The 26,344-nt window shown below is 41.1% G+C and overlaps 1 long non-coding RNA gene across 4 annotated transcripts; it reads left to right on the top strand.

Annotated features, from left to right (window-relative positions):
- The first annotated feature begins 4,833 nt into the window (after window positions 1-4,833).
- On the top strand, window positions 4,834-26,344 carry LOC138753274 (uncharacterized). Of its 4 annotated transcripts, none has more exons than XR_011351068.1 (7): window positions 4,834-5,041; window positions 7,553-7,685; window positions 7,927-8,184; window positions 13,158-13,324; window positions 16,772-16,822; window positions 21,761-21,852; window positions 25,515-26,344. It is a non-coding gene; the product is annotated as an uncharacterized lncRNA (long non-coding RNA). The 4 variants fall into 4 exon arrangements; XR_011351067.1 differs by lacking the exon at window positions 4,834-5,041 and adding an exon at window positions 7,043-7,445; XR_011351066.1 differs by lacking the exon at window positions 4,834-5,041 and having other exon boundaries at window positions 7,043-7,685.

The following is a 26,344-nucleotide window of genomic DNA, read 5'->3' on the forward strand; positions in this document are numbered from 1 at the left end:
GGGGTCAGTGCCAAAGAGGGGCATTTACGGGCATTTACCCCCCCAAACAAGGTACTGTGCCCCCCCATTCAGTCAAGGGCATCCCTGGCCGTCAGTCCCGCCCCACTTCCTCCCGCATGAGGTTGACGCACGTCAGCGACTCTCCACCCACACCCCCCTCACCCCAGCTGTATCACTAGCAATAAAAAGAATGCACTCTTGTCCCATGTTGGATGGATGGACTCAACGACAGGTAGATTGGCACACCCTGCCAATCCTGGTCGACAGGTTGATTGGCACACCCTGCCAATCCCGGTCGACAGGTCAGATCCTGTCAGCTCCACCCCTGCCGTCGACAGGTTGGTTCCTACCCCCCCCCCCCCAATTCGCTAATTCCCCCCTTTTACATACGTTCTGGCTCAGTCCCTGGTGCAGGCTATAGATTTTTAAAAACAGTTAAAATCGAGCAAGGACATCACCTTTTGATAGTGAAGTCCATTTAAAACTCTGATAACTGCAAGAAAGAAAATGTTTGTCAATCTGGAGATCTGTGTTTTGAAGCTCGGGTGTCTTCTGCTTGATGGGAGAAGAGAACTGACCATTATAATTAATAAAACCGAATGGTTACTGCCTGACCTGCCAAGTAGTTCCAGTACCTTTTCTTCTCAGATTTCTGCCTTTTCTTTAATTATCATAAAGTGACAGAACATTCTTTTCCCATCCAGTCCGTAGACGGAAATCCTTCTTTGAGTCCATGGCATTGCAGCTTCTATGAGTTGGCAGGGGATCAGGGAAGCCAGCTCCTCCGCATGATGCAGAGTGATCCTATCCTCTGATCTCTCAGCACATCTCAGACAGGCCAGGGTAAAGGCAGGAAATCCTGATCTGTGAGCTGCTAAGCACCAATGGACCCATTTAGGCTCTTTGGCCATGTGCCTTTATCACACGATCCCAAAGGAATTGCTGCCCATTGTTAAGTGAGCCCTCGCCCAAGGATTACGACCTCCCCCCCCCACCCCCCCCCGAGCTTCCTTTCTTGCGTGGGATAATGGCATGTTTCAGTTCCTTGCTTTTTTTTGTCAAATAACCCTTTGAGTCCAGTGTCACTCAATCACTTCTGTCTGGAATGTGGATCCAATCCTTTGCAGACTCTTGCAGAGCTACCATCCATGCAGAGGAAAGTACGTGGATCAACAGCCTTTACCTTTGTGGACAAACGTATGAGAATTGACTTTTGTACAGCCAGGGATTTTGCTCATCCATAATGGAGTGACAGATTATAGACTCATTTGTTAAATCAAGCTATCAATCAGCAAATAGTTTCCTTTACGGGGGCCAGATAAATGAGCAGAAGCCAGTAAAAGTCTCCAATTTATCAAGGTTTTCAGGCCTCACTATCCCCTCACAATATAGGAATGGAATGAGAGCTTCTTTTCCTGAAGCAATTCTTACCATCATCAGAACCATGAGAAGAATTTCTTCTTTACATAGTGGGTTTACCCCACTGCTCTACTCTCTCTCTCTACACCCAGGACTGAGGACCTAGGAACAATTCAAATGCTTTCCACAAATTTGCCAATGACACCATGGTCATCGGCAGAATCACAGACGGCAGTGAGAAAACGTATGGGATTCAAATAGATCAGCGCGTTGAATGGTGTCACAACAATAGCCTTGTGCTCAACGCCAGTAAAACTGAGAAATTCATTGTGGACTTCAGGAAGGGGAAGTCAGGGGAGGAGTCACGCGATGGAGTAGTGGCCGGACGGTGAACTCCAGCCCTCTCCAGAAAAGTCGGGAAAAACAAGAGAAAACACAAAGGCACAGAAATAAAAGTTACAGAAAAGTGAGTATAAAGGTGGAAAGAAGATGGCGACAAAAAAAGAAAAGTCGAAAGCAACGGTAAGAAGAGAGGAAGAGAAGACAAAGGAGGAAAAAGGTGAAGGCCTTACCTGTCCGAAGAGGCCCGCTGCGGAGAGAGAAACCCGCTCCCTCAGGTCGGTAAATAATGGACTACAAAAATGGCTCGCAGAGCCGAGTAAAAGTGCGCAACCGCGCATGTGCGAAACTTCGCGCATGCGCGATGCGAATGAAAAAAAACACACCGACGGGAGGGGGGACCAGCTGGGGAGTCGATCTCCACAGCCGGCAACGACAGCTGCAGAACACCTGCAGCAAGAAGAGACCACAGAAGACAACAGAAACAAGAAAGAAGAGGAGGAAAGGGCAACAAAGAAACAACAGATGGCCAACCCAGAGGAAGAAGAAGAGGAAGAGTATGGTGAAATAGAAGAAGAAAAGAGAGGCAAGGTAAAGGATATACTTGCTCTTATTAGAGGATACATGGAATCATTTAAAGAATGGCAAACACAGGAATTTAAGGATTTAATAAAAAGAATAAACAACACAGAAGAGAAAATAAATAAAATGGAGATGACCTTAACAGAAATGGGAAAGAAAATGGACAAGATGGAAGAGCGGGCAGTAGCAGCAGAAATGGAGGTAGAAGACTTAAAAAAGAAATTGGAGAGATCTAATAAAAAAACTAAAGAGACACAAGAACTACTAGCTCAAAAAATAGATACAATGGAAAACCATAACAGAAGAAATAACATAAAGATAGTGGGCCTTAAGGAAGATGAAGAAGGCAAGAATATGAGGGAGTTTATAAAAGAGTGGATCCCTAAGACCCTAGGATGTCCAGAACTACAGCAAGAATTGGAAATAGAAAGGGCACATAGAGTATTGGCCTCTAAACCACAACCACAACAAAAACCAAGATCTATTGTAGTAAAATTCCTAAGATATACTACAAGAGAAAAGGTACTGGAGAAGACAATGGAAAAAGTAAGAGAGGGCAACAAACCACTGGAGTATAAAGGGCAAAAAATCTTCATTTATCCAGATATAAGTTTTGAACTCCTAAAGAAGAGAAAAGAGTTCAATACAGCAAAGGCGATTTTATGGAAGAAAGGGTATAAATTTATACTAAAGCATCCAGCGGTATTGAAAATATTTATTCCAGGACAACAAAACAGACTATTCTCGGATCCAGAAGAAGCACGAAAATTTGCAGAACAATTACAAAAATAGACTGAGGGAGGAAGACGGGTAATGAGAGTTAAGATGATCACAATTGATATGTATGTGGGTAAAGACAAAAATAGACTGAGGGATGAAGACGGGTAATGAGAGTAAAAATGATCACGATTGATATGTATGCGGGTAAAGAGGTATAAGAGTGAATAGAGACAAGGAGCATACGTGAATGTATCTGTACTTAGAGGAAAATATAGATAGTATAGACAAGAATTAATAAGGGAAGGTAATGGAATAGAGAGAATAAGGAGGGAATTAAAAGAGTGACCTTTGTGACATATGAAAAGTGAAATCTTTTCTGGGGGAGGCGGGGTGGGGGGAAATAGCGGTCACTGCAAAATCAGTTGACGCTTGCGAGTGGATTCGCAAATCCAAATGGAGAGGGGAGATGTGGTTGTCCGACAAGGGATAAAGGACAACTCAGGAGGTGAATGGGAGATTGGGAATAAATAAGATAGAAATAGGAGAATAAGGAAAATGTTGGATGTTGTAGGAATGTTGTCTTATAAAGAGTTGAAAATAAGAAAACAGAAATGGAAAAGGAGGAAAGGTAATGATGGAAAAACGGAAAGAGAAGATAAACAAAATATAAAAGGGCTACGCTGAACTATATGTCTTTAAATATTAATGGAATACATAACCAAATTAAAAGGAATAAACTACCAAATTTAAATGAATAAATGTATTCCATTAGAAAAAATAACATATTGGTTAAGAAATAATATTGAAATATTCGAACAAGTATAGGAGCCTTACATTAAATACAATAGCGAAAACCTACCGGGGACAAACATTACCTAAGTTGATGGAAGGAGAAGGAAAGAAAAGAATGGACTCAGTAGAATTTCTGGTGTAATTTTGTTGAATGACAACATTGTCTGACTGGATTAATGCAACCTAGATTGTATACCTAAAATGGATGAGAGGGGGGGTGGGGGGGGTGGTTTGGGAGGAAAGGGGGGGGGGGAGAAAAAGTCACTGTATATGTGTGAAAAAGAAATTGTGTATATCATGGCTAATGTGATTTATGGTGTGAAAAATAAAAAAAATTAAAAAAAAAATAAAAAAAAAAAAAGAAGGGGAAGTCAGGAGAACACAAACCAGTCCTTATCAAGGGGGCAGCAGTGGAGAGAGTTAAGAACTTTAAATTCCTGGGTGTCAATATCTCTGAAGACCTATCCTGGGGGGAGTGGGGGTGTCATCATGTTTGATGCAATCATGAAGAAGGCTCACCAACCACTATATTTTGATAGAAGTTTCAGGAGATTTGGTACATCACCAGATTTCTACAGGGGTACAGTTCTGACTGGTTGCATCACTGTCTGGTATGGAGGTGCCAAAGCACAGGACAGGGTAAGACTACAGAGGGTTGTAAACTCGGCCAGCGCCATCATGGGAATCATTCATCACTCAACTAAGGACATAATTAAGGACCCTCACCACCCTTTTCTCACTGCGGCCAGCAGGAAGGATGTACAGGAACCTGAACCCAACGGTACAAAAACAGCTTCTTCCCCTCCGCCATCAGATTTCTGAATGGACAATGAACCCCGGACACCACCTCATCTTTTTTTCTCTTTTTTGCACTATTTTAAAAATCTTGTATCCACGAAATTGTAGCTCATAGTAATTTTGCACCTGTAATTGCGCAACAGTCCTGCTGCAAAACAACAAGTTTCATGACACGTATTCATGATAATAAACCAGATTCTGATTTTTTTTTGAAGGATGTACTACTGCCAGAGTTTCCCTGCTGCCTTTGGGCTGGCATATATTGTGGCTGTTACTAGTCAAACCTCAAAACTTCCAGTCACGCACTTGCCCATAGGATGAGACCTAATTTCCGAGCACTTTCACTCTGGGGCATCTGAGGCACAACTGCCAATCAAGTCTACTCCACCGTTATCTGATTCTTTGACATGCACCACGGAACATGATTGATCTGCTTCAGCTTCTAGACAAGGTAGAAACCAAAACTATTAACTAATTGTGAAACTTTTAATTACATGGACCAGATGTCTTTTGGAGAGTTAACTAAGGGCTGGTGCAATAAGTAATTAGGAAGACTAATGGAATATTAGCCATTATTGCAATAGGAATGGAATACTAAAGCAGTTTTGACTCAATTTTACAAGGCAGCTGAAATATCACATGCAATATTGTATTGGAGTTCATGCAGAGCAGATCTACTGAGTTAATTCTTGGGATGAAGGGGTTGGTGTGTGAAAAGAGGTCAGGCCTGCACTCATTGGAGTTTAGCAGAAGGAGAGGTTCTGTATTAGCTGGCCAGATGCCTGTCTTAATTGGGGCTATTTTGAACAAGTTGCCACAATTTTAGAATAAGCCATGTGAGGCAGAGATTTCTTTCCTTGAATCCTGAGGCTCCGTGAATGATGGAGGAGACATTGAATCCATTCAAGGTGGAGACGGAGAAGGGGCATTTTAGGCCAAGAATAAGATGGCGGCAGTGCACACGGTGGCAGCTGCCATTCTGGCTCCAGACAAAAGTGCAATCTCTCACTCTATCATCTTGGCTATGAGCAGAACAATGAAACCTGCAGGCCTGCCAATCTCGAGAACCAAATCATGAAACTACTGTGTGAATATGACTTAATGAAGGCAACTGAAGCTTACTCAGGGAAGTGGTCATTGGAAATGGTGGGGAAGGAAGCAGAAGCACGTTAAGCATGTGGTATTCATGTAAGACTCTGATTTCAGATTTATTGTCAGAGTACATACATGATATCACATACAACCCTGAGATTCCTTTTTTCCTGTGGACACGGGAGAATTATCATTTTGATTGATAGTGCAAAAATAAACTGTACACAATGTAAACATGTAAAACTGTAAACAGATAACAAATGTAAACAAACTGACTGGGCAGTACAGAGAGAACAAAATAAAATCAATAAAGGGCACAAGTCGGAGTCCTTAAATGAGTTCCTGATTAAGTTTGTTGATGAGGAGTCTGATGGTGGAGGGGTAGCAGCTGTTCCTGAACCTGGTGGTGTGAGTCTTGTGGCACCTGTACCTCTCTCTTGATGGCAGCAGCGAGAACAGAGCATGTGCTGGGTGGTGTGGGTCTTTGATGATTGCTGCTGCCCTCCAACCGCTGTTTTCCCTGTAGATGCGTTCGATAGTGCAGAAGGTTTTTCCCGTGATGTCCTGGGCTGTGATCACTACTTCGGAGGGCTTTATGCTCAGGGGTAATGGTGTTCCCATACAAGACCATGATGCAGCAGGTCAGCACACTTTCCAGCACACCTATGTAGAAATTTGCCACGGTTTCCAGTGTCGCACCAAACCTCCTGAGGAAGTAGAGGAGCTGACATGCTTTCTTCACGATGCCACTGGTGTATTGGGTCTAGGAAAGATCCTCCAAGATAGTGACTCCCAAGAACTTAAAGTTGCTGAGGTCCGCGCTCCTGATGACTTTACTTGCAAATGTATGATCTCTAGAAAATGAACTGGCATACCTCTAGTTGGATTTCATTTCCCTTTAGCCAGAGGGAAATGAAAGACTGCTGTACTCTGAAAAGCCATCCGACTAGCAATACTGGTATATTTGTTTTGATTGTTTAAATGATGGCTATGTACTGGGTATTGTGTGTGCATGTGCGTACACCATGGTCCAGAGGGACACTGTTTCATCGTGTTGTATATTTACGATCAGATGATGATAAACTTGAATCAGCCATTATTTTAATGAATGGCTGAGCAAGTTTGAGGGGCTTCTTCTCAACACAATTAAGCAAGCTTGGAGATTCCAAAGATCTATATGTTAAAGAGAACAAACTCGGCTACTGAGAGATCTATGCGTAAAACTTATTATTATCACCCAGGGGCAATCAACAAACTTGCATCTATTTGCCCATCTAGTTCACTTGATGAGCATTGAAAATTCTTGGACATCATCTCTGGTATATTGTGTGTTTTTAATTCAACTAAGGAACTTGTTATATAGAGAATTTAGGTTAAAATGACTTAAGTTAAAATGTGATGATTAATCATAAACAGGGAAGCCAGAACGGACAGGGAGTTTACTAGCAGCCAAGGACAAAAGGTTCAGCTGGATATGTTTTTTTAAACCTATCTTTTCATGGTCATAGTGAGAGACATGCAGGAGACAAAAGATTGATAAGAAGGGTGAGAAACAGAATTTAGTGTATGTAGAGTTCACAGCGTACGTAACGAACGTGATAATTAAAAATGCAGTTATACTTAGAATGCTTTTGCAATACTAACCAATTAAAACAGTATTAATAAGAAGGGGAAGGGCAAACAATAAGGGTATAAAAATCAATGCACTGTATGTATCGGGGCTTAACTGGTGAGAAACCAGTTGAGTCCAACTCTGCAGACTTGTAAATAAAGCTTGTCGTGTCATCAGTTTTAAAGAGACTCATGTGTGAGAAGTTTTATTTCTGACAGAACTTAAATGGGGTTAAAAGATGTTTCTTTTTTATTATAGGCATCTTCGGCTCAGTAGGAATTGGACCTTCTGTTATCCAGCAACACATGTAAAGTTCACCACCAGCCATCAGGAGGCAAAAAAATGCTTATTGTTATGAACCCACGTCATGAAATTTGTTCTACAGCAGCAGGTTTGTGCAGATCAAAGGGCAACATGACTATGAATTACAATTCCGTAAATAACAAGTTTAAAAAAAAAGTAATTAGTTTGCCAAGGAAGTTGTTTATTTCGTTACGTTAAGCTGCCCTGTTTGCAGCAGAAATAAAAGTGGTCCATTAGCAAATGTCAAGTTTGCCAAGTGCCTCCTCCTTTGAGAACTTGCCCTGTTATCCTCATGTTACCAGTTCAGATGTACTCTGTTTCTATTCTAGTGAGATTTGGACAAGATCAAAATCAGTTGTTTGAACCTTTGGCCATCTACCGCTCAGGTACCAGGCAGCCAACAGTACTGTCAAAGGATTTCCGGCACACTTTTCAGACACGTTCCAAAAAAAGATTGGGGTCAGGAGAAGTGAATCCCAGGTTTACCGAGCTCCTATGCTCTTTGTCTCCTTTACTCCTTAGGCACCTGACCCCTACATCAGAGAGGTCCATTAGAGGCCATTTGGAAGCCATCAAGTCCAGACCAGGTAAGATCCCTTTTTCCATCTCCTGATATAGAAGCTCAGGTTATAACTATAAAAGTGCTCATCTTTTAAAAGTTTGTAGATGCTGGGTTCGAGTGCAATACACAAATGTGCTAGAGGAACCCAGCAGGCCATGCAATGTCTATTGGGATTAAAGGGGAACCAACCATAGACCCATAGATAATTAGAGCACAGATACAGACCTTTGACCCTTCTAGACGGTGCTGAAGTATTATTCTGCCTATTGTTACGAGCCCAGAGGACCCCAAAACTATGCAGCATTAGATATTCACCAAGGCAAAGGGTTATTTAAACAGAAGTTGCTTCTAATTATCTTTAAACTTTAATTTAACTAACTTAACCCCCTCCTAATTCTAAGTGCACGTGTATGTAATGTGTGTGTAAGTTCAGAAAAATTCTTTGGTTCACAGTCCAATCTCACTTCTCATTCCTCCAAGTTCACTGGTTACAGGCAATGCTTGTACTGTGCACAGAATTTAACATTTATAAAGTTCACCAGGCTTTGGTGCTTGAAAGGTAAATGGTTACCGCTCAGGAAGATTCTTGTTGGTTTTCAGAGAGAAAATTGTTCTACGCTGACACCCACAACTGATTCCTTTTCCATCAGCCACTTCAGTGTCTTGCTGACGAAACTTGCCCCTTCAGGGTTCTCCAGATGATAACCTCTTTCTTTCAGGTCACCACAGAGTGCCTTTTTGTTTCACTTATTCCAAGTGAAACATTAGACAGCCAGTCCTCTCCTCTTGTATGAACCACAAGGGCTTTGGCCAGGCTGAACAAAGCAGTTACAAACCTGTCTTCCAAATGGGGTTTTCCACAAGCTTGCCAGCTTGTCCTGTTCCAGGCCCAGCTGCTGTTTCTGGCTGTAACATTGTAGAAGTCATCCTGTGGAAGTGATCTGTCTCTCTCTCTCTCTCTCTCTCTCTCTCTCTCTCTCTCTCTCTCTCTCTCTCTCTCTCTCTCTCTCTCTCTCTCTCTCTCTCTCGCTCACTGAGAGAAAGCCTTTTTGACTCTCTCTGCTTGCAAAACCACATGACTCTCTTAGAACAGCTCCAGACAATCTTTGGCTCCAACAAGATCTTTCATCTGTTGCCTTTTGTAAACAACAATCCATTAGTGAAGTCTTTGAGCACTCTTCAAAGCTCTTGCAAAAGCTGTTGAGGCCCCAATATGTCTAGCATTAGCAGAGCTCCAGTATTTCTAATAAGATCTGTTTTAAAATGTTTGTATTTAACCTACTCTAACAAACCTTTCCCAATTTATCTCCCAAAAACATATCTATATACTCTGTCACACAAGTCCCACTCACCTGCACCCATACCTCTCCCATCCATGTACCTGTCCAAATTCTTCTTGATGGTTAAAATTGAGCCACTTCAGCTGGCACTTCGTTCCATACTTCCACCACTCTCTGTGTGAAGAAGTTCCCCCTAATGTGCCTTGTAAACTTTTCCCTTTCACCCTTAACCTATGTCCTTCAGTTTGAATCTCATCTACCTCAGTAGAAAAAAGTCTACCTACATTTTCTCTTTCTATACCCCTCTATCAGTTCTTCCCTCATTCTTCTATGCTCCAGGCAATAAAGTCCTAACCTGTTTAACCTTTCCTTGTAACTCAGTTCCTGAAGTCCAGGCAACATCCTAGTAAATTGTCTCTGCACTCTTTCTATCATATTGATATCTTTCCTGTAGTTCGGTGACCAAAACTGCACACAATACTCCAAATTTGGCCTCACCAATGTCTTATAACATCCCAACTCATGTACACTATATTTTGATTTATGAAGTCCAACATGCCAAAGGCTCTATACAGCCCAATCTATCTATGACACCACTTTCAGTTCCTGCTTTTCTACCGCACTCCTCAGTGCCCTACCATTTACCGTGTATGTCCTACCCTGGTTTGTCCCTTCAAAATACAAAACCTCACTCTTATCAGCATTTAAGATATTGGGGACTTCATCACTTATAAGAATAAAGCAGGCAAATGCCTGAAGAAAAGGAGGGGGGGGGGAGCAGAGGAGAGGAGGAAGAAAGGCGACCTGTTTAATGGAGACATTTGAAATTGGTCGAACCAATTTCACATAATCCCAAAGCATCGCTGTCTGTAACCGCAAAACAGACGCAGCATAATAGGGATTAATGGATCTGTCTCAATCACCAACGTGGAACGACTGTGTCAGGCAGTATATGGAAGCCATGCCATTGAGGATATCTGCCAAGAGTCGGTGTCTTAAGAAAGCAGCCTCTATCCTCAAAGACCCCCATACCCAGGCCCTGTCCTCTTCACTCCGCTACCATCGAGAAACAGGCCCACAAGCACTCAGCAGCAGAAGGACAGCTTCTTCCCCTCTGCCATCAGTTTTCTGAATGAACAATGAACCCCAGACAGAACCTCACTTTGTCTTTTTCTTCTTTCCCTTGCCCTACTTTATTTATGTTGCAAAGCTGTTTATAGAACGTTTGCACTGTGACACTGCCGCAGCACAACGAAATTCGTGACATGTTCACGGCAATAAATTCTGATTCCGAACTTCTACATTTACAGCATGTAGTTCTGCTGAACTGCACTATGCAGTGCGGGAAGTAACAGTCCCCACTACTGAAGCTGAAAAATTATCACATCATCTTGGCCAACAGAGCACTATTTCCCAAATCTGACGCCAGCAACTGATGTCAATATCCATAGCAGTCACACACAGATGGTCATTGTAAAATCAGCTCTTTTCCTTCAGAATTATTTCATCAATTTTCACCAAAGCAGCAGAATACAGAGAAGCAAGGGTAATCCAGACTTGGTCAATATAGAAATGACACAACGTTTAACATAACTTTTTATATTGCCACGTAATTTTATAGCTCGATGGTTGTAATCACATCAAATATTTGCATCGACCTGTTTTTAAATCTTGCAAAAACCTCAATGTTACATTTTGAAACGTTCCCACACTAATAGTTCAGGGACGCGAGGCACTGGATTGGAACCAATGACTTCATTCTGGAGGTAATCGAAACAAATAGCTGAAGCTCCGTTCTATTTGCTCTGAAGCTATTTTATGGGTTTTTTTAGTCCGATAATTTCAGCAAACACACAGCTCAGCACAGAAACGTGGCACAGCGCTAGACATCTCCAGATCAACTATCAATCCCCAAAGGTAGCGAATAATGTTTGGATAATTGGACTAATATAAGCTCTGGCAGCCTCAGCCAAGTCTGTAATACCTGACATGAGCTAGTAATCACATTTACAAGAAAGCTGGAATTCAGACAGAATATTAACTAAAGCCTTCGTTCCACACTGTGGCATCCACAAAAAGAGAATAAATGATAGCTGGAAATGTACTACTGGTTGCAACATAATTGAGAAACTCATGTGGTTTATGTAAAATGAATGCTTGCAAATGAATTACAGGCTGGAATCAAGTTAAAGAATTCAGATGGTTTACAAACAGTACAAAGGATGTTTGAATCGGAGTGAAAGGCTGGAATTTAATGCAAAGATGCCTTTGTAGAGAATAGGGGTGTCTGGGAGCTAAATACAGGGGTGAGATTTAATTATGAGTTCCACTAGTTTATGCTTCACAGGCTGGAATCTAACTGAGGGCTCATCTGGTTTCAGATTCATATTTCAGATTCCGTAGATATTTTTGTCCTTCTTGATGCGTCAAAGAGCGTCAAAAGGACTGGCTCTGCAGTTAGAATGGTCTTCAGCTGTCCCCATTCTTCCTCGTGGATGTCTGTCCAATTGGTTGTCCATAGGTACACTGTTTTCAGACTGATTGTCAGACTTCACATAAAACCCTGAGATTCTTTTTCCTACATAAAATTTATATATAGAATTGAATTTGAACAGTTGAATTAATTTTTAATGTCGCTTGTAATGAGATAGGATAACAAAAATCTTGGCTTTGCGTGCTATCCAGGAAAGTCAACTCAGTTGCGAGTACCTGGGTTAGATTTCAATCGACGGTTCTGATGGTTTGTCTAAGAAAAAAACGATACTTTGGGCCTCGGCTAATGATTAAATGCAACCTGAAAATTCAGGGAGCAGGCAACAGGCCAAGCAGTATCAACGGAGTGAGAAACAGAATTAATGTTTCAGCTCAAAAGCCCTTCATCAGAACCAGACCTGAAATGGCTTTCCTCTCTCCACAGATTTATTTCCACCCTTCTCAGAATCAGAATCAGAATTTATTGTTGTGGACATGTCATAGAATTGTAGCATTACAGTGCAAACATTGTTACAAATTACATTTCAAAAATAAATAAATAGTGCAAGAGAAGAAGAGAAAGTGAGGCAGTGTCTGTGGTTCATTGATCATTCAGAAATCTGATGGTGGAGGGGAAGAAGCTGTCCTTGTGCCACTGAATGCTCATCCTCAGGCTCCTGTACCTCCTTCCTGACGGCGGCAGTGTGAAGAGGGCGTGGGCATGGTGGTGGGGGTCCTTGAAGATAGAGGCTGCTTTCTTAACACACTGCCTCTTGTCGAAGTCGCTGGGCAGGTGAACAACTTTCTGGAGTTTTCTCCCTCCCCTATGCATCGGCAACTCCATGTCCAACAGTCATCTAACCAGTCAGGATGCTCTCCACGTAGAAATTTCTGCAAGTCTTTGGTGACATACCAAAATCTCCTCAAACTCCTCACAAAGTATAGCTGCTGGCAAGCCTTCTTCGTGATCGCATCGACATGGAGGCCCCAGAAGTTTCAGAGATGTTGACACCCAGGAATTTAAAGTTCTTGTCCCTCTTCACTGCTGACCCCTCGATGAGTGCACTGCCAGTGCTAATCCTGACCACTAGGGTGAGCCAGAAGATGAGCTGCTGCACCATGGGTAGATTCAAAATGGTTGCCTCCACGAGGTCTTGTCGGTTTGTGTTCTAGCTAATAGATAAAGTTGTTTGAAAAGAACCCAAGTTTCTTTCTTACAGTAAAAGAAACATCTGTTTTATTTCAGATTGCTGCAATTTGGATGGTTTAAGGATAGAGTTATGAAATACCTGGCAGTGAATCAGACATGTCAATATGGTGTTATAAAGAGACTGCAGATGCTGAAATCTGGAGCATAAAACACCGACTCGTCCCCCTCAACTCCATTCAGAGACTTTAAAAGAGCCCTCCAAGGTGAGTCAGAGATTCACATGCATCTCCTCCAACCCTCTCTATTGCATTTGATACACTTGATGAGGCCTCCTCTGCATTGGTAAGACCAAGTACAGACTAGTCAAGAACCTTAATCTCTCTCTGCATTGATTATTAGTTGCAAGCCATTATAATTCTTCTTCCCATTCCTACACGGTCCTCAGCTTCCTCCACTGCCAGGGTGAGGCGAACATCATCTTGGTAAACAGCAGCTTGCATTCCACCTGGATAGTCTATTCTCAATGGCATGAACATTGAATTCTCCCATTTCAAGTAAATCGCTCCCCCTCTGATCTACCCATGTCCTCACATGTGCCCTTCTTTCCAATTCCCTCACAGTCCCTGATACCCAGCTTCTTTCCTGTACCCACATACTGCCTGCCCATCACCCACACGCAACATACAGCACAGTAACAGGCCATTTCAGTCCACGAATCCATGCTGCCCAATTTGCACCTAATTAACCTACACCCCCGGTATATTTTCAATGGTGGGAGGAAAAGCATACAGATTCGTAATACTCCTTACAGACATCATAGGATTAGAACCCTGTCCCAATCACTGGAGCTGTAAAGGCATGGTGCAAGCCACTAGGCCAACCCTGCTGCCCAATTTGCCCACCATCTCTCCACCTTCCTTTGTTCTGAGATTCCAAATTTTTTAGCCCTTGTTTGTCTTCTCCACTTATTATTTTCCAACATCTTTCACAATCTCCACTCTTCTCTCTCCCACCTGATTCAATCTGCCAATCAAACCCTTCCTCACTTCTCAGTTGCTAGCTATTGCCATCACCTCTGTGTTCTGGCTGTCTCTCCTCTTCCAGTCCATTTAACTGATCTTGGCCCAAAACCTAGGCTGTTCACTTCCCTTCATGGAAGCTGAGTGGCCCGTTGAGTTAGAATGAGGTGCAGCACAGGACTTAGGCCCGCAGGTGTGAACCAAATATGCTGCCCAATTCTTAACTATAGCCTCACTACTTGTACCTGATACATTTCCTTCTGTTCCCTGCATATTCAAGTGTTTTTCTCGCAGCCTCTTGAATATTACTATTGACTTCTGGACTGGCGACTGCATAGTGTAGGAGGCAGTAGTTAGGCCCTCTGATCTTAAACATTTCCCACTTAATCGTCATTAATTTTTAACCAAAGTGGCTTAAAATTTGTCCCTTCAATATTTATTATCATTGCTTTGGAAAATTACGACAACCAGAGGAGCTAAATCTGCTAAAAAAAATGGGAAAGCGGAGAAGCGGGGTATCAGAGGCCGGGAATCAGACTTTGTTTCAGACACGTTGAAAATGCAATCACGGGAGCTAGCACGAGAAATAACTACAGCAGCAAAGGAAAGTCAACGAGTGATTGATTCTAAGCTTGAAAAAGGCATCAATCGATTTCAGCAAAAGAGGATTGTTTGGAAACTGCAGAGTTTCTGCAGAGAGTCTGTTAATGACTGTATAGATAAACTATAAAAATAGATCGTGTTATATGGCGAGCTCTCCACTGGCCACCGTGACAGAGGTGCACCAAAGAAAAGGTACAAGGACTGCCTAAAGAAATCTCTTGGTGCCTGCCACATTGACCACCGCCAGTGGGCTGATATCGCCTCAAACCGTGCATCTTTGCGCCTCACAGTTTGGCGGGCAGCAACCTCCTTTGAAGAAGACCGCAGAGCCCACCTCACTGACAAAAGGTAAAGGAGGAAAAACCCAACACCCAACCCCAACCCACCAATTTTCCCCTGCAACCGCTGCAATCGTGTCTGCCTGTCCCGCATCGGACTTGTCAGCCACAAACGAGCCTGCAGCTGACGTGGACTTTTTACCCCCTCCATAAATCTTCGTCCGCGAAGCCAAGCCAAAGAAAGAGATAAACTAGAAACTCGATGTGAAGCATTGTCTCCCAGCAACTCCAAGTTAGTCTCGAAGGTGGTCGGTTTGGAGAGCAGGAGCAGATGCCAAAACCTGGGCTTAAAGGAAGATACTGAGAAAGGCAAGTTCACCGATTTCTTCTCAAATTTACTCGTGGAAGTGTTTGCCCGAGCCCGACAGAGCACTAGGTCTCTAGTTCCCAAGCCAACCTTGGAACATCATTCACATTCAGTAATTCTTCGTTTTCATTCCTATCAAGATAAGGATCATGTTATTCGCAAAGCTCATCGGAATAGAAATTCGAACGATCAGGATCAACAGATTAGAATTGTTGAAGATTTTTGCCTTAAAGTTATGGAGATGCACAAAGAATATAGAGATGTTATGACTGAGTTATATAAGGAAGGATTTAGACCTGCTTTGTTGTATCCAGTCCGTCTGCAGATCACCTTGGAAGAGGGCAGTAAGAAATGTTTGAATTCTGTGAATCCAAGACTCTGTCTCAGCTTCAAGTTTGATATGAACTAATAGACGGTGTCTAAAGTTGTTCTCATCTTGGAAAGGCCGCTTTTTTCTGGTGTTAATTGAAGGGTTAATTGACTTAATAATTACATGCTTTATTATTTTAACTTATTTATTTATTTTATTTTGCTTTTCTTTGATGTTAAAGAATTAAATAGATTCTATTAATCTAACTTTATTAATGTTGACAGAATTTACCTATTTTGATTATTAATTTATTCGTCCCATTAGTGATATACTGTATGAAGTTTATTATTTGAAGGTGGGAAAGTAGGTTTGCGCGATTAGTTTATCATAAGACCGAGAGAAAATGCAGTCAGCACTGAAATAATGTACACACGCTTAATCTAATTTTGGTTTGGAAATTTCAAAGAATCAAATATAAGTTCATGTCACTGAGCTCGGAAAGTTAAATGTAGATTTTTATAGTTTAAGGAGTCTTTTTTTAATTTGATGTAATTCTGAAGTTTAAAATTTCTAAAAGTTTTGATGATGTTAATGCATCTCCAGATGATTTTTTTTTTTCATTTTAACTGATCATGGGATCGAGTCATGTTTCTACTGGACATGTGCATATATCGTTTTTTATTTACAGCAATCTTTGTATTTTGCACTTTGGTTAAAGTTCTTTTCTATAGAATTTTTTCTTTGGGAAAAATTATTATTTTTTTAATATAAGGAGGGATATTAAGGTTTACAGTAGAAATGTGAGGGTTAAAATATATTATTTGAGCTGATTACAAATTTGTTTTGTGACCTTCTGAGTTGGGGTTGGGGTTTTTGTTGGATTTGCAAGGTTATTTTTGTTTCACAGTTGACATATTGTGTGTTACAGTGAGGTCTCAAAGGGACGGCTCTTGGAATGTTGATAGATACAGTTGGATCATTTTCATAGCATTAATTAACATTAAATATAACTCATGATTAACCCAATTAGGCTTATATCATGGAATGTTAAGGGTATGAATGGCCCAATTAAACACTGTAGGGTATTTTCTCATGTTAGGCACCTAAAGGCTGATATTATTTTTCTTTTTCAGAAACCCATTTCAGGAAATCTGATAAGGAATGGCTCAAGTCCAAGTGGAAAGGTAAAAGTTTTCATTCTTCTACTGATGCTAAATTAGGGGGAGTTTCCATTTTAATGAATCAAAATATTCCATTTGTAGTTCATAAACTTTATCAGACAAACAAGGTCATTTTATTATTCTTACAGGTAAATTATTTAATAAGTTGGTTGTTTTTCCTCATGTTTACATCCCTAACACTGCCGAGCTGGATTTTTTAAAAAAAGATTTTTTTTCAGTTCTACCTGATATAAGTGAATACTCACTGGAATGGGGGGGGTCTTCAATTCTTGACAAGATACTCTTCGTCTAAACCTGCTGCTGAAATTCATTTTTTTTTAACAAACTGGCCCATTTCCTTTCGAGTGATGAAACTGTGGACATAAGGAGTCAATTAGGGACAATTAAAACAGTAGTTTTTCTTTCCACCCACATACTACCTTAAACAATCCCTTACTAATCACAGAGCACTGATGGCTTAGGGAATACTTAAAGTGGCATGTGAGTGGAAAGAAAAAGGTTGAGACCCACTGTTGTACATGAGAACTGGTGAGGCCGCACCTGGAGAACTGTGCACAGTTCTGGCCTCCTTATTTGAAAAAGGATATGCAGGCTTTGCAGATGGTGCAGAGGAGGTTCACCAGGTGGATTCTGGAAATAAGAGGCCTAATCTGAGTAGACACCTTGGACTATGGTTGTTGGAATTCAGATGAGGGGATTATTTTGGAATTGTATGAAATTATGAAAGGAACAGGTAGGATAGAAACATGGAGGTTGTTTCCACTAGCAGGTGAGACTAGAAAAGGGAACATAACCTCAAGATTCAGGGGAGTTGATTTAAGCATAGAGGAGGAGGAACAGTTTCTCCCATAGCGTCATGTGAATCTGTGGAATTCTCCCCTCAAGGAAGCAGTTGCGGCTGCCTCATTAAAAGTATTTTTAAGAAACAGATTTTTCAATAGTCGGGGAATTAAAAGTTACGAGGAGCAGGCAGGTAAGTGGAATTGAGTCAGCAGCCAGACCAGCCATGATCTTGATAGATGGAGGAGCGGGTTTGATGGGCCAAATGGCTTCCTCCTGCTTCTAATTCTTAGTGTTCTTCCAAAATTCCTTGGATTCTGGGCAGGTCCCGGCAGACTGGAAGACTGCAAATGTCACGCCACTTTTTAACAAGGGATGTAGGCAGAAGACTGGAAATTATCGGCCAATTAGCTTGATGTCTGTAGTTGGAAAAATGCTTGAAGCCGTCATTAAAGATGAAATAGTGAAACTTTTGGAACGTAAGGGTTCAATCAGGCAGACGCAACGTGGTTTTAGAAAGGGAAGATCTTGTTTGACAAACTTGTTAGGATTCTTTGAGGATATAATGGGTCCGGTGGATAGAGGGGAACAGGTTGATGTTGTATATTTGGATTTCCAGAAAGCATTTGATAAGGTGCTGCACAAGAGACTTCTCAGTAAGTTACAGGAAAGTGGAGTCCGGGGAAGTCTATTGGCCTGGATTGAAAATTGGTTGTCTGACAGGAGGCAGAGAGTCGGGATAAATGGGAGTTTTTCAGGCTGGCAGAGAGTGGTAAGTGGGGTGCCGCAGGGGTCTGTGCTAGGCCCACAACTGTTCATCATTTACATTGATGACTTGGAGGAGGGGACAAAATGTGGTGTCGCCAAGTTTGCAGATGACACCAAATTGAGTGGAAGAACAAATTGTAATGAGGATGTGGAGAGTCTGCAGAGGGATAGAGTTAAGCTGGATGAGTGGGCAAAGGTCTGGCAGATGGAGTACAATGTTAGTAAGTGTGAGGTTATCTACTTTGGCAAGAAAAATAAAAGCTGAATATTATTTAAAGGGTGAAAAACTACAGCATGCTGTTGTGCAGAGGGACTTGGGAGGGCTTGTGCATGAATCGCAAAAGGTTAGGTTGCAGGTGCAGCAGGTTATTAAGAAGGCAAATGGAATGTTGGCCTTCATCGCTGGAGGAATTGAATTCAGGAGTAGGGAGGTAATGTTGCAACTGTATAAGGTACTGGTGAGACCGCACCTGGAGTACTGTGTCCAGTTCTGGTCTCCATATTTGAGGAAGGATGTACTGGCTTTGGAGACGGTCCAGAGGTTTACTAGGTTGATCCCTGGGATGAAGGGGTTGACTTATGATGAAAAATTAAATTGTCTAGGATTATATTCGCTCGAGTTCAGAAGAATGAGAGGAGATCTTATAGAAACATATAGGATTATGAAGGGTATGGATAGGATAGATGTAGGAAGGTTTTTTGAGCTGGCCGGGGAAACTAAAACGAGAGGACACAGTCTCAAGATTCAGGGGAGTAGATTTAGGACAGAGATGAGAAAAAATAGTTGTTCCCAGAGAGTAGTGAATGTTTGGAATTCTCTAACTAGGGAAGTGGTTGAGGCTGCTTCATTAAACATATTTTAAATTCGGTTAGATAAATTTTTACATGATAGTGGAATTAGGGGATATGGGGAGAAGGCAGGTAGGTGGAGTTAGGTCATAAATTAGATCAGCCATGATCGTATTGAATGGCGGAGCAGGCTTGATGGGCCAATTTTGGCCTACTCCTGTTCCTACTTCCTATGTTCCTATGTTCCTATGCGGGGAGCTGGGAACACAGAGGAGAAGCCAGCGCCTTCACAGGGAGAATGTGCAAACTCCACCCAGGCAGATGTCGGAACTGAATCCAGGCAGTTCGAGCTAGAAGGCTGTGCCACTGAACTTCTGGTTGAATCCTTACCCAGACAGTCAGCCAGCCAAGGGGGAGGTGGAGGTAAACCTTAAACAGTGTTTTGTGCTGGACTCCTGCCGATGACAAGCAGGAAACGAATGACTCATCGCCCACGGTTTCAGCTTCAAAGTGAGACCGGGATTTTCATTCACTCATCTAAAACTGATGTAGTTGCAAATCCTTCACAATATGTGGCTGAATGAGAAATTTCACAGATCATGTATTCCCTAGACTGCAGTTGTAAAGGGTTCTTTAGGCATTGTTACTGATCTTAAAATAAGCAAAAAATACTCCTATTTTTCTCACTGAAATGCATATCACAATCCCAAGTAAGACTCAAAATTTGATGCACAATATCTTCTGTTTTTAATATTACATACCACATATACGCATGTAATAGTTGATATCGTATTAAAGTTGACCCCTATTTGTGGCCCAAAAATCTGGCATTTTCCATATATCACATGTAAATGTTGATATCTCCCCCTCCCCCCATTTTTGGTTCCGGTCACCCACCCCTCCCAATGCCCCAACTATGAACCCTCGCCTTGGCTGCCAACCCACCCACCGGAGCACCTGACACCCCAGCGACAAACCCTTGTCTCAGTTGCCCACCCACCGGAGCTCCCGATGCCCCAGCCGCAGGCTGTCTCCTTGGTCCTGGCTGCCTCCCCATCTGAGCTTCCAAAACTCCGGCCGCAATCTCTCTCCCGGCCTCCTGCTCATCCGAGATCCCTCAGCCCCATCCACAGAGTTGCTCCTAGACCCCTCGGCTGCCCACCCATCCGACTTCCTGATGATTCGAACCACACAGGTACCTACTGCGGTTAAAAGTAGTATTGTGAATAATAGTTGAACCCCTACATTTTTTTAAAACTTTATTTAAAAATTTTCAAATAACAAAAACAAAAACAAAATAAATGAATCACTAAAAAAAAACAACCCTCCCTTCCTCCCTGCCCCACCTCAGCCTGCCCCGCAAGGGGAGCTAAAAAACATATATCAAATAATTACAAACAAAAGTAAACAATACAGTATTTTAAGATATTTTTAACTCATACATTCCAAATAAGGTGACCACATTTGAACAAAAAATGAATAATTATCATGCAAATAGTATGTTAATTTTTCCATATAAATACAAGATCTCAATTCATTTTGCCAAGGAACTATATTAATTTCTATATTATCTTTCCAAGTAATCACGACACATTTCCTGCCACTGCTATTGCTAGACGAACAAAAGCTATCTGAAACTTATCCAACCCCAAACCAGTCAACGAAATGGTATAACCCAACAAAATAATTTCTGGGACTAACGGTAATTTGATCTTAAATAATTTTTCAAAAAATACTTTTTCCCAAAATGGCTGAACTTTATCACAAGACCAAACTTCATGAAAAAAAATGTTCCAATATGCAATCTACATCTAAAACACAAATCCAAATGACTAAATCCATATTTCTTCAATTTCTTAGGAGTCAAATACAATTGGTTTAAAAATTATAATTAACCAAGGTATAGCTTACATTAGTCAATTTAGTTACCCCTTCATGGCACATAACCTCCCAATCCTGAATCACCCTTAGAATGCCACACCTTTAAATACCTATCATTCATTGAAAAAGGAATAATCTTATTTTGATACAAGTTGATAACTTACCCTTCGTACCTATAACAGAATTTCTTTTATTACTTTTGTTAAGGAACAGATTGCTTCTTTTTTGACTCTAAATACTAATTCAGTACATAGTAATTTCATTTTATGGGACGCTTTGAAAGCATATTCATGGGGGTCAAATTATTAGTTATTCAGCAAAAGTAAAAAAAACAGTATTTGGAGGAAAGTCTGACATTGGAGAAACAAATAGCTGAATTGGAAAAAGAATTTCAGAAAGGTTAAAAAAAAGCAACATTAACTAAGTTGAAATTATGTTGTAATACTTTGCAAACCTATCAGTATGAGTGCTTAATTCAAAGTACTAAGCAGCGTTATAATGAACTGGGTGATAGGGCTCATAAGGTATTCGCTTGGCAATTAAAAATGGAACAGGCGTCAAGAACTATTAATGCTGTTAAAAAGAATTCAATAGTTACTTATAAACCTCAGGAAATTAATGACCAATTTTATTTATTTTATCAGAAATTATATACTTCTGAGGGAATTCAGGATGATGGTTCTATTGAATCTTTTTGATCTGATTTACATTTGCTGGTTTTAGGGAAAGGAGGAAGTGAAAGGAACTGAAATCTCCATCTACAGATTTTGAGATTAAAGAAGTTAAACAGGAGATGCCAAATAGAAAGTCACCAGGTGATGATGGATTTACAGTAGAGTTTTATAAGCTGTTTTATGAAGATTTGTCTCCTATATTTATGGAGGTGCTTCAGCAAATAACAGATGAACAATCATTACCAGAGTCTTGTTCAATTACGATAATTACAGTAATTCCAAAGAAAGACAGAGATCCATTGAATGTGGCTTCATATCACCCAATTACTTTATTAAATGTGGATTACAAAATAATAGCTAAAATATTGGTAAATAGACTTGCTAAATATTTGCCTCAGTTAGTACATGTTGACCAAGCAGGTTTTATTAAGAATAGGTATGCTTCTAATAATATTCTTAGATTGATAACGTTGATCAATGCATCAAGACAGCAACCCAACCAACCAAAGGTGGTTGCACTTGATGGGGAAAAAGCATTTGATCAGGTTGAGTGGAACTTTTTATTTAAGGTGTTGGAGAAATGTAATTTTGTCCCTTTTTTTTATTGGTTGGTTTAAGGCATTATATAAAAATCTAGTTGGTAGGGTGGTGACAAATGGCCAAAGTTCTTTGCCATTTAATTTAACCTGATCAACACGTCAAGGTTGTCCATTATCACCAGCCTTGTTTGCATTTGTCATTGAACCATTAACTCAGGCAATTAGACAGAATGATAATATTAAAAGGATCAAAATTTCAAATTATGAATATAAGATTAATTTATTTGCTGATGATGTATTGATTTATTTGACACATCCAGAACATTCTTTGAAGTATTTACAAGAATGTTTGGCTCAATTTTGTGTGTTATCCGGGTATAAAATAAATTGAGATAAAAATGAAATATTGCCAATTTTGGAAGGGTGCAAACAGATTATAAAATTAAGATGGTCTGATAAAATTAAATATTTAGAAGTAATTGTGGATGCACAATATCAATCTTTATATAAATTAAATTATGTGCTGTTATTGAAAAAGATTAAAATGGATTTGATTAAATGGAAAGATTTTCCATTAACATTGATAGGTCAAGAAAATTGTATTAAGATGAATATTTTTTCCATGTATTCAGTATTTATTTCAGTTAATTCCATGTTCGCTTCCAAAGGGTTTTTTTTTCAAGATTTGAATATGGCGGTGAGGAAATTTTTATAGAAGGGAAAGTTAGTGTTAGTAGCATTACAGAAGTTGATGTGGAAATATGCTTTAGGAGGACTTCAATTATCTCATTTTCAAAATTATTATGAAGCTGCACAATTGAAGTTTGTTACTAGAATGATGGATATTAAGCAACCTCCTAGTTGGGTAAATGTAGAATTAGCTTGTATTTCTGAATTTCAGGTTCAACAGTTTATATTTAAATTGAATCCCCGTTTATTACAGGGATGTAATATGCTGGTATTAAAACATTTATTGGAAGCATGGAATAAAAGAAACCCCTACATTTTACTGCAAAAATTGGTCCACAAAATTTGACAATTCTTCTTCTTCTTTGGCTTGGCTTCGCGGACGAAGATTTATGGAGGGGGTAAAAAGTCCACGTCAGCTGCAGGCTCGTTTGTGGCTGACAAGTCCGATGCGGGACAGGCAGACACGATTGCAGCGGTTGCAGGGGAAAATTGGTTGGTTGGGGTTGGGTGTTGGGTTTTTCCTCCTTTGCCTTTTGTCAGTGAGGTGGGCTCTGCGGTCTTCTTCAAAGGAGGTTGCTGCCCGCCAAACTGTGAGGCGCCAAGATGCACGGTTTGAGGCGTTATCAGCCCACTGGCGGTGGTCAATGTGGCAGGCACCAAGAGATTTCTTTAGGCAGTCCTTGTACCTTTTCTTTGGTGCACCTCTGTCACGGTGGCCAGTGGAGAGCTCGCCATATAACACGATCTTGGGAAGGCGATGGTCCTCCATTCTGGAGACGTGACCCATCCAGCGCAGCTGGATCTTCAGCAGCGTGGACTCGATGCTGTCGACCTCTGCCATCTCGAGTACTTCGACGTTAGGGATGTAAGCGCTCCAATGGATGTTGAGGATGGAGCGGAGACAACGCTGGTGGAAGCGTTCTAGGAGCCGTAGGTGGTGCCGGTAGAGGACCCATGATTCGGAGCCGAACAGGAGTGTGGGTATGACAACGGCTCTGTATACGCTTATCTTTGTGAGGTTTTTCAGTTAGTTGTTTTTCCAGACTCTTTTGTGTAGTCTTCCAAAGGCGCTATTTGCCTTGGCGAGTCTGTTGTCTATCTCATTGTCGATCCTTGCATCTGATGAAATGGTGCAGCCGAGATAGGTAAACTGGTTGACTGTTTTGAGTTTTGTGTGCCCGATGGAGATGTGGGGGGGCTGGTAATCATGGTGGGGAGCTGGCTGATGGAGGACCTCAGTTTTCTTCAGGCTGACTTCCAGGCCAAACATTTTGGCAGTTTCCGCAAAGCAGGACGTCAAGCGCTGAAGAGCTGGCTCTGAATGGGCAACTAAAGCGGCATCGTCTGCAAAGAGTAGTTCACGGACAAGGTCCACAAAATTTGACAATTACAGGTAGGGTTACCTGATCAATTTTACGTTATAGGGTGTAAAGATTAAAACTTTGTGCTTTTAAAAATTCTTAGTTATTTTCATGCCTGTTTCTTTAAGAGAACTATTGTTTGTAGTGTTACCATAGTGACTATGATGTAAAATGTCATAATATCCACCCAGACTAACAGCTTGCTCATTATTCTTCAGGATGTAAAGGAAGCGTGAGCACGAGAAATATTTCTTTGAATGTTTTTCGTCTCTTTAAATTTGTTTATCTATGTCATTATGTATCTCTTTAAAGTTTGAGCTTCTTTATATGTTCCCTATCACTCAGTAAATGCTTTGTTATTCATTGCTATGAAAGTTTTGATGTAAAGTTATGCAAAATGTTTATCTGTTTTATCAACAGATTAAAGCTACATAAAGCAGCAGTCACAGAGCTGGATTTATTGGATTAAAGGGATTGAAATTTGGAATATCATAGCTCATGCTTTTTGAAGATGATACTTTGAAATTAGGATCTATTAGAATAAAAGAGGGAATTAGGTGGGACTATGTTCCGAGACTTCAGGAACCTGGGCTTAAGTTCAGACTGAAAGGGTTGTCTCTTTGCAAGGGTACCACTATGAGGGAAGAGATTTTGTCACTGTGACTCATCTTGAGGAATAAGGAATGCCAAACTGGCATAGAAGGGTATGGGAGAGCAACAGTTGCAAAATCAGAATCAGGTTTATTGTCATGAACATGTGCCACGAAATGTGTTGGTTTGCAGCAGCTGTATTGTACAATTACAGGTGCAACAATGCTATAAATTACATTTCTGCAAATACAAAATTTAATAAATAATAATAATTAGTGCAAGACGGAGAAAAAAATGAGGTAGTGTCCACGACATCGTCTGCAGGGTGGTCGGTGTAGCAGTTAGTGCAATGCTGTTACAGCGCCAGCAATTGGGATTGAGGTTCAAATCGCGTGCTATCTGGAAGGAGTTTGTACCTTCTCCCCGTTCCTGCGTGGGCTTTCCCCAGGGGACTCCGGTTTCCTCCCACCACTCGAAATGTACAGGGGGTTTTCTGTGTAATTGCGCCGCAGGGGCCTGCTATGTCTAAATTTAAATTTAACTTTAAAATTCATTGTCCATTCAGAAATCCAATGGCGGAGGGGAAGAAGCTGCTTTTCTAATGTTGGTTCTTCGTCTTCAGGCTCCTGCATCTCCCGTAGCAGTGAACAGTGGGCTGGTGAGGGACCTTGTTGACAAAAACTGCTTTCTTGAGACACCAACTCTTGAAGATGTCCTTAATGGAGTGAAGACTGATGCCTGTAATGGTGGTGGATGAGCTCACAACTCTCTGCTGCCTTTTCCTGTCCTGTGCTTTGGCAGTGATGCAATGAAAGAATCACAAATGCATAACAATCTACATCGAGTTCATGATGATATTGGATGAGTAATCGATACTTAACTGCAGGGAATTTGATCACCAGTCATTGAGTTAATCATGAATAAAATGCCGATATCAATACCGGTAACTGCAAAACAACTTGACTCTAACTCAAACTGAACTCTTAATATCCTCACTCAAAGGAAGGATTCAGTCCATGGTCAGAATGACTTCACACCCTGACCCGGTCCAATAAGCCACTCAGCTCAGGGGCAGAGTTAAAATTCAAGTTCATTGTCGCATGCACTGAGGCCCAGTGAGAAAGTTTGTGTTGCAAGCAGCCCAGCTGGTCAACTCAGGCAGAGCGCAGCAGTAAAAGCACAGGACGGAGTGCAGAGTTACAGGGAGAGATCGGTTGGAACGGAACAAAGAAGACATTATATTGCAGTAGAAGTCCAAAAATCTGGACCACCCGAGAATTCAAAAATTCTCAAACTTTTTTAATTTAGCGGGCTTGTGCGTGCGCGTGTAAGCATCACAGATGCACAGCAGCAATGAGCAACCACACTTGTTGACGTTATTTTTCTTTAAAACGACTCTTTTTGATAAATGAAGCCTGCCATTTTTGCTAATTAATAAATGATCAAAATTGA

The sequence above is a fragment of the Narcine bancroftii genome, chromosome 2, assembly GCF_036971445.1.
Source record: "Narcine bancroftii isolate sNarBan1 chromosome 2, sNarBan1.hap1, whole genome shotgun sequence".
Taxonomy (NCBI): domain Eukaryota; kingdom Metazoa; phylum Chordata; class Chondrichthyes; order Torpediniformes; family Narcinidae; genus Narcine; species Narcine bancroftii.